At 32.4% G+C, this 9,222-nt stretch overlaps 1 long non-coding RNA gene across 1 annotated transcript; it reads right to left on the bottom strand.

The window, feature by feature from the left end:
• Positions 1-6,484: 6,484 nt before the first annotated feature.
• Positions 6,485-7,670, bottom strand: LOC146868229 (uncharacterized). Its single transcript, XR_014966191.1, has 3 exons — positions 7,610-7,670; positions 7,037-7,106; positions 6,485-6,946 (listed from the first exon to the last, which is right to left on the bottom strand). It is a non-coding gene; the product is annotated as an uncharacterized LOC146868229 (long non-coding RNA).
• Positions 7,671-9,222: the final 1,552 nt, after the last annotated feature.

Here is a 9,222-nt window from a genome sequence, read left to right as displayed (position 1 = left end):
AAAAAAAATTTAGAAATTGTAAATTAAAATTTGCATTTTAAATAAAATTTTAGGAGCCGGATGTTGGTTTATAGGGGATAAGGGTGGGAAGTGTTTTAAAGATGTTTATATATTATTTAATTTTAAAATAAAAAAAATTTAGAAATTGTAAATTAAAATTTGCATTTTAAATAAAATTTTAGGAGCGGGATGTTGGTTTATAGGGGATAAGGGTGGGAAGTTTATAAATATTAGTTAATTTTTTATTAAAAATATTTATAAATAGGAAATAAATTTTCGATTTTTACAAATATATTTCGGAGTGGGATGTTGGTTGATAGGGGATAAGGGTGGGAAGTGTTGTAAAAATGTTTATATATCTGTTAATTTTTAAACAAATTAATTTAGAAATTTTATTTATTTTTTAGAATGTTACAAATAATTTTAGGAGCGGAATGTTGGGTTATAGGGGATAAGGGTGGGAAGTTAATTTAACATGTTTATATATTGTTACTTTAAAAAATATTAATATTTAGAAAATTTAAATTTATTTTTAAATTTAACTAATCCCATAATTAAATATAGATTTCAGTCAGAGTATTAAATTAATTAAGTTCACTGTCCAGCACTTATTTTAATTTAATATAGAATGGAGTGGGAATAGTAAATTAATTTAGTTCAGTGTCCAGCACCTACCCTAATTTAATATAGGTTGGAGTGAGAATAGTCAATTAATTAAGTTCATTGTCCAGCACTTATCTTAATTAAATATAGAGTGGAGTGGGAATAGTAAATTAATTAAGTTCATTGTCCAGCACCTACTGTAATTTAATATAGTTTGGATTGAGAATAGTAAATTAATAAGTTCAGTGTCCAGCACTTATCCTAATTAAATATAGATTGGAGTGGGAATAGTAAATGAATTCAGTTCAGTGTCCAGCACCTACCCTAATTTAATATAGGTTGGAGTGAGAATAGTAAATTAATTAAGTTCAGTGTCCAGCAATTATCTTAATTAAATATAGAGTGGAGTGGGAATAGTAAAATAATTTAGTTCATTGTCCAGCACCTACTGTAATTTAATATAGTTTGGAGTGAGAATAGTAAATTAATTAAGTTCAGTGTCCAGCACTTATCTTAATTAAATATAGATTGGAGTGGGAATAGTAAATTAATTAAGTTTAGTGTCCAGCACTTATTTTAATTTAATATAGACTGGAGTGGGAATAGTAAATTAATTTAGTTCAGTGTCCAGCACCTACCCTAATTTAATATAGGTTGGAGTGAGAATAGTAAATTAATTAAGTTCAGTGTCCAGCACTTATCTTAATTAAATATAGAGTGGAGTGGGAATAGTAAATTAATTTAGTTCAGTGTCCAGCACCTACCCTAATTAAATATAGGTTGGAGTGAGAATAGTAAATTAATTAAGTTCAGTGTCCAGCACTTATTTTAATTTAATATAGACTGGAGTGGGAATAGTAAATTAATTTAGTTCAGTGTCCAGCACCTACCCTAATTTAATATAGGTTGGAGTGAGAATAGTAAATTAATTAAGTTTAGTGTCCAGCACTTATCTTAATTAAATATAGAGTGGAGTGGGAATAGTAAATTAATTAAGTTCATTGTCCAGCACCTACTGTAATTTAATATAGTTTGGAGTGAGAATAGTAAATTAATTAAGTTCAGTGTCCAGCACTTATCTTAATTAAATATAGATTGGAGTGGGAATAGTAAATGAATTCAGTTCAGTGTCCAGCACATACTCTAATTAAATATAGGTTGGAGTGAGAATAGTAAATTAATTAAGTTCAGTGTCCAGCACTTATTTTAATTTAATATAGACTGGAGTGGGAATAGTAAATTAATTTAGTTCAGTGTCCAGCACCTACCCTAATTTAATATAGGTTGGAGTGAGAATAGTAAATTAATTAAGTTCAGTGTCCAGCACTTATCTTAATTAAATATAGAGTGGAGTGGGAATAGTAAATTAATTTAGTTCAGTGTCCAGCACCTACCCTAATTAAATATAGGTTGGAGTGAGAATAGTAAATTAATTAAGTTCAGTGTCCAGCACTTATTTTAATTTAATATAGACTGGAGTGGGAATAGTAAATTAATTTAGTTCAGTGTCCAGCACCTACCCTAATTTAATATAGGTTGGAGTGAGAATAGTAAATTAATTAAGTTTAGTGTCCAGCACTTATCTTAATTAAATATAGAGTGGAGTGGGAATAGTAAATTAATTAAGTTCATTGTCCAGCACCTACTGTAATTTAATATAGTTTGGAGTGAGAATAGTAAATTAATTAAGTTCAGTGTCCAGCACTTATCTTAATTAAATATAGATTGGAGTGGGAATAGTAAATGAATTCAGTTCAGTGTCCAGCACATACTCTAATTAAATATAGGTTGGAGTGAGAATAGTAAATTAATTAAGTTCAGTGTCCAGCACTTATTTTAATTTAATATAGACTGGAGTGGGAATAGTAAATTAATTTAGTTCAGTGTCCAGCATCTACCCTAATTTAATATAGGTTGGAGTGAGAATAGTAAATTAATTAAGTTCAGTGTCCAGCACTTATCTTAATTAAATATAGAGTGGAGTGGGAATAGTAAATTAATTTAGTTCAGTGTCCAGCACCTACCCTAATTAAATATAGGTTGGAGTGAGAATAGTAAATTAATTAAGTTCAGTGTCCAGCACTTATTTTAATTTAATATAGACTGGAGTGGGAATAGTAAATTAATTTAGTTCAGTGTCCAGCACCTACCCTAATTTAATATAGGTTGGAGTGAGAATAGTAAATTAATTAAGTTTAGTGTCCAGCACTTATCTTAATTAAATATAGAGTGGAGTGGGAATAGTAAATTAATTAAGTTCATTGTCCAGCACCTACTGTAATTTAATATAGTTTGGAGTGAGAATAGTAAATTAATTAAGTTCAGTGTCCAGCACTTATCTTAATTAAATATAGATTGGAGTGGGAATAGTAAATGAATTCAGTTCAGTGTCCAGCACATACTCTAATTAAATATAGGTTGGAGTGAGAATAGTAAATTAATTAAGTTCAGTGTCCAGCACTTATTTTAATTTAATATAGACTGGAGTGGGAATAGTAAATTAATTTAGTTCAGTGTCCAGCACCTACCCTAATTTAATATAGGTTGGAGTGAGAATAGTAAATTAATTAAGTTCAGTGTCCAGCACTTATCTTAATTAAATATAGAGTGGAGTGGGAATAGTAAATTAATTTAGTTCAGTGTCCAGCACCTACCCTAATTAAATATAGGTTGGAGTGAGAATAGTAAATTAATTAAGTTCAGTGTCCAGCACTTATTTTAATTTAATATAGACTGGAGTGGGAATAGTAAATTAATTTAGTTCAGTGTCCAGCACCTACCCTAATTTAATATAGGTTGGAGTGAGAATAGTAAATTAAATAAGTTTAGTGTCCAGCACTTATCTTAATTAAATATAGAGTGGAGTGGGAATAGTAAATTAATTAAGTTCATTGTCCAGCACCTACTGTAATTTAATATAGTTTGGAGTGAGAATAGTAAATTAATTAAGTTCAGTGTCCAGCACTTATCTTAATTAAATATAGATTGGAGTGGGAATAGTAAATGAATTCAGTTCAGTGTCCAGCACATACTCTAATTAAATATAGGTTGGAGTGAGAATAGTAAATTAATTAAGTTCAGTGTCCAGCACTTATTTTAATTTAATATAGACTGGAGTGGGAATAGTAAATTAATTTAGTTCAGTGTCCAGCATCTACCCTAATTTAATATAGGTTGGAGTGAGAATAGTAAATTAATTAAGTTCAGTGTCCAGCACTTATCTTAATTAAATATAGAGTGGAGTGGGAATAGTAAATTAATTTAGTTCAGTGTCCAGCATCTACCCTAATTTAATATAGGTTGGAGTGAGAATAGTAAATTAATTAAGTTCAGTATGTAGTGGGAGTAGTATGTTAATTAAGTTTGGTAAATAGCAAATATTAGAATTAATTATAGAGTTGAATAAGAATAGTTAAATTTATTGGATTTAATTGACAAAAAATCTGTAGATTTTAGTTTGGGTTGGATAAAACATAGAAGTTATATCAGAATGCAAATTCCAAATTATTTTTAAATTAAATAGTAGATAGGAAAATAATATTTATTTTATAGTTGTTGGAATGTATATTCATTCGAGAGAAAATTTTGTTTATTATTACGCATATTTTAATAATTACATCATTGCAATAAACATGTCTGATATATACCATACGAACTGTCTAAAGCTATCGACCTATTACCTAGATTGAACTCTGGGTCCTGCCGATTTCGTCATACTACCCCCCGTTTTGACGTGTAAATATTTCTTATTGTTGAAACTCGCGTTGAAAATCCCATGTTTGTGCGAAATGCATTGGCTGCGGATCTGGTCTCACTAAATCTTGGAATAAAGGAATTCAAGCAAATACTCAACTACTGTGTGGATTCGAAACACAAAAGTTTATTTTGACATTAATTTACATTTCTTCCAATATGTTGCCTCTCATACTTGTGGATAATTGTTGTCTTGGTGGTCATTTGAGCAGCTGACCATTTGAGGTGGGCAATATTATCGTTACTGATAAATTGAAAAGTCCAGGCTGAGCATTCACCTAAAACCGTGCTGCTTTAATTTTCAAACTTCCTATGTTTGTTTGGTTCTTTTATTTTGTAACCGCTCGCTGTTGTTTTGGGTTATTTTGGTCGAATCCAGGTCGCGGTTCGGAGCTGTTTCGCGTTTGAGAAGGTAAGAGTTATTTGCTTTATTATTAAATAGTTTTAAGTGTTTTGTGGAAGTAGTTATGTTGTAATAAGTGTGTATTGATTGATGTTTTAGAAGTTAGGGTGTTAGTAATAGTTTGTATACGGTTTTATAATTAACGTTGTGTTCCGTGTTTGTGGCTTTGTTAGTGTTTTGGTATTTCGGTGTGTTAAAGTTTTATAGTGTTTGAATAACGTTTGTAGTGAGGTTTGTACGTGCGTTTTGTGTGTTTGTGGGTGGGTGGGAATGTTTGTTTCTGTTTTGTAGGTTTTACGGAGAAGATATTTTCGTCGGTTTCAAACACCTTATTTTTTTAAAGGAAGTGTGTATTAGTTGTGTTTACTAATGTTTATTTAACACTTCCTTTATTGTTCGGGTTTCCAGGAGCGGTTATTTACCTTTTTTATATTTTTCGGGATTTTTATGGTTAATGGATAGTCATTTTTTGGATAACTATGGATTTTGAACTCCCTGGATTTATTTGGAAGGAATGTTATTATCCCATTGGAGATACTACACAGGTAAGTTCATTTAAATATTTTTATTGTTGGTGGCGAAACCTTATATATTTAATATTGTTGTTGTGTACTTGGTTTGTTTAATTATGTTGTCTAAATATATGTCCATATAATTCATGTATATATTTTAGACCACATAATTAAATATGTGATATAATAAAGTGGATTATTTATGTTGTGATAGTTGTTTTAGTAGAATTGTGGGTTAATATTTAGAAAAGGGTTTAGAAGAGAGTTTGAGCTATTATATTTAAGTACTCAAGTCCTCTTGTGGATGGGTATAGCTGTACCTGTTGTTGTAGGTAATTATACATTTGAGTAGTTTGTCTAGACTGTTTTGGTTTTAATTGTAGGACAGATTGTTGCATTCTTAATTCTTGGAAACTTTGTTCCTTTTGTATGGCAATTAGTAGTTTTTGTAGTGTTGGAGTTGTTCTCCCAGTAGAAGTTAGGAATGCATTATGCCAGCCCTCGACGGCGTTGTTAGTTTTGGCTTGTTGGTTGAGTGTACTTACATATACATTCCACCAAGGTATTTGGAACTTGGGCTGACGTCTATGGCCTGATCTGTGCAGTCTCCCCACCCAGGTATCCTCAAAATAATCTAACAGGGGAGATAACTTTACTTCATTTTGTTTGTAGAATGGACTTTCTAATAAAAGATTGTAATGTTCTGCAACATCTGTGATTGGTACATAAGCTAGGGCTGTTAGAAGTTTTATTTGATGTGCAAAACTTATGTTAGTGGCGTATTCTACACTTAGTGAAGATTTTTGTAAATGTCTCCATATACATTGGTTAAGATGGAAGTAACATCCTTGGATAGCTGTATGGGGATACAGTTTTAGAATGGAATTTATCATGGCTTGCTCAAAGTCTATGATAATTGTTTGAGGGTAAAAATCATTAGATTCTTGTTTTACTTTTCCTAGCATTTCATTATATGTTGTGTTTTGTTTGTTAGGTAATAGTGCATAAATTAAAGGTATGGAAGTGTTGTGGTATTGACCGTGTATTGTGTAAAGCTGATAGAATGGTTTTGGGCATATTGTAAAGGTGCCATCCATCATCCATGTTTGGCATTGTTGCAGTTTAGTTATATTGTTTGCAGTAGCAAACATTATGATTCTTTTTTCTGGGCTTTTGTTATCAAAAAAAATAAAAGGTTCATTATTGTGGGTGATACTTAATTCTGGTGGAATGATGATCTCTTGAAAAGTTTTAGGGGATGGTATAGTTGTCGTGGTTGCTTTTTTGGTCCTAGCAATAGTTCTTTTTATAGAAGCAATTGATGGTAATTGGCCTCTTGCTTCTTTGGGCACTCTAGGTAATAGTTCTTTTAGGATTACACTTGTAGCAGTTTGTGAACCTGTGCTTAATTCTTTGATATTTTCAAGAGTTGATCTGACTTCTATTTCAGAGAGATTGGGTGGATGGTTATGCTCTCTTGTATATAGTACAGTTGTTTCTCTTGTTGTTGCTCGGCCGTAGCATTTGTTAGAATAATATTTAGTACACTTCCAGTTCACTTTTCGGTCCGTCTGCTTTTCTTGGGTGTATGTGTAACCCATGTAACACAATAGGAATTTTCCTTTCTGCGAAGTTATAAATTGGGCTTCTTCTGTCATCGTGATGTGTTACAATTCTGGAAAAAATGTATATGAAAATATATGCTATAGTACTTTATATCTTTATATGAAATTAGCAAAAAAGCATTTTTTTTATATATACTTACCAAGTCTTTTTTGTTGTATTTGAATGAAGATGTTGTTTGTCGCAAAAATGTTGTTTAGTTGATTTAGTCTCTGAAAGTTAAAGAATATTTATTGTTGTGGTTGGTTTAGTTTTTTAAGTGGGGTGGTATTGCTGTTTGGTATAGACTATATTTTTATTGAAGAAACTTATTTTATTGTTTTACAAATTAACTATTCAAAAAACATTCCCCCACCTTCATCTGTCCCGGAAGTACCACACATTTATCATCAAGACCAATTATTCAGGAGAATGAACAACCTTTCCACCCAGTTCTCTACCCCCCCCTCCCCCACCACATGTCAATGTACCCCCGTCTTCTACCCCTCTTACTATGTGCCCCTCCTGCCTAATAAATAAGATGCAGTAGCATAAACTCTCACTAAGCAAACAGAGCCTACCCTCATGCCCAGTGGTATAGACTATAGGTGTTAATTTATACAGGTTTTTTACAATTTAAAAAAGAGAACATGGATTTGTTTAGGGGTTTAGGATGTTTTGGGGTTTGAGTAGGATTTAATTAATATTTTATAAAGTATTTTGATAGTATACTTACTTTTTAGTGAGTCTTTTCTGGCAATCTTCAATATTTTCTTTAGCTGTTTGGAGTAATATCTGTAGTGGAAACATAAAGAGATGGAATATATAAGTTAGTTATTTATTTGAGTAAAGATAAATTAGTGTTTTAGTTTAATTTGGCAGTTTAGTTAGAAAAGAATATTTACTTACGTTTTTAGAATAGTAATAGGATGTAGGTTTCTTATGTTTAGTAGAGCTTCTTCTTCGTTCAATGCTTTGGTTTAAGGCACCGTGGAACACTTGTTTTAATTGGTTTATATAGTGGTTTCAAATTGTTTCTTGAATGTTATTGGTTGTTTTCTGTATGTGGCCTTTCTATTGGATGGTTTGAATTTTTTTTAGTTAATTGGTTTCCTTTTATGGAAAATGCTAAGTAACAGTATATTTAGTTTTAAAGGAGGAGAGTTTTAAATTATTATATATAAAAAGATTGTTTATAATGTGTACTAATTTTATTTAAATGTGTTCGAAATGCCAATGTGATAATTATTTTAGTTTTTTTTTATTATGTTGTTAAATATAGAGATCGCTATAAATGTTATGTTTATGTTTAAGTAGAATCTCATTTGAAAATGTATGTTTTGGTAAAATATTGTCTTTATGTTGTTAAAAGTATTGGTTTTATTAGTATTAGAATAGTCGATATATTTAAAAAAACGATATTATTGATGTCTATATTTTGGTTATCGATATTTGTGACATGTGTCATATTTATTAACTTATGTCGATATTTAGTATTTCGATATTAATGTGTGCGATATTTGTGTGATCGATATAATTGTATGACGATATTGTAGTGTCAATATTAGTGTAGTTTTTTAAATAAGTATACAATGTCGATATTTTTGATGTCGATATATTTGTTGCGATATTTGTGTAGTTCGATAATGTGTCTGTCGATAATATGTCAGAGATCCCTTTGGTGCGGCTGCGATCTTGCGGGCGGATTGTGCTGAATCTGTGGTTTTGGCATTGCTGCAGGAGTGGCAGCAGCGGTGACAGCTGAAGGGTCCGTGGGTGTCAGCTGGTAATACTAGCTTGCAGTTGTTGTTGCAACCTGGGTTGAGTGCATAGAAGGCCGCTGGTTTGTAGCATTGGCGGTTCGGAGGTCCAGGGTTACTGGCTCTAGTCGCGTTTGAGACGCAGACGGACTTGCGTTTGGCATGCCTTTAACGCGCCAGTGGCGCAGCCGCGCAGCGGCCACCATTAAGTAGGGTTTGGGGAGGGCTGGGCAGCTGGGAGGCGGGAGTAGGGAGGGGAAACTGGCTTGGGCTGGTCGCGCTGGGGGGTGGGGCCGCGGGGGCAGCAGGGGTGGGAAAAACAGCAAGAGGTGTCCAGAAAAAGGAGCGAAAACAGCACAAAAGTTGAAAAACAAAACTGGAAAGTGATAGAAAAGTGATAAAAGTGATAGGAAGAGAGTAGTAAAAAATGAAGCTGAAAGTAAAGAGGCTAAAGAAGATGACAGTAAAGAGGCTAAAGAATGAAGCAGGCAGAATAAACAGAGCGAGAGAAGAGGTGAGAGGTCCACTGGACCACCAGGGATGAGGCGCAGGTATAGCCTGCGGGTGGAGGAAGGCCTCGAACACCAAC

The sequence above is a fragment of the Triturus cristatus genome, chromosome 1_2, assembly GCF_964204655.1.
Source record: "Triturus cristatus chromosome 1_2, aTriCri1.1, whole genome shotgun sequence".
Taxonomy (NCBI): Eukaryota; Metazoa; Chordata; class Amphibia; order Caudata; family Salamandridae; genus Triturus; species Triturus cristatus.
The sequence above is the reverse complement of the archived record's forward strand: the minus strand, read 5'-3'. Positions and strand labels throughout refer to the sequence as shown.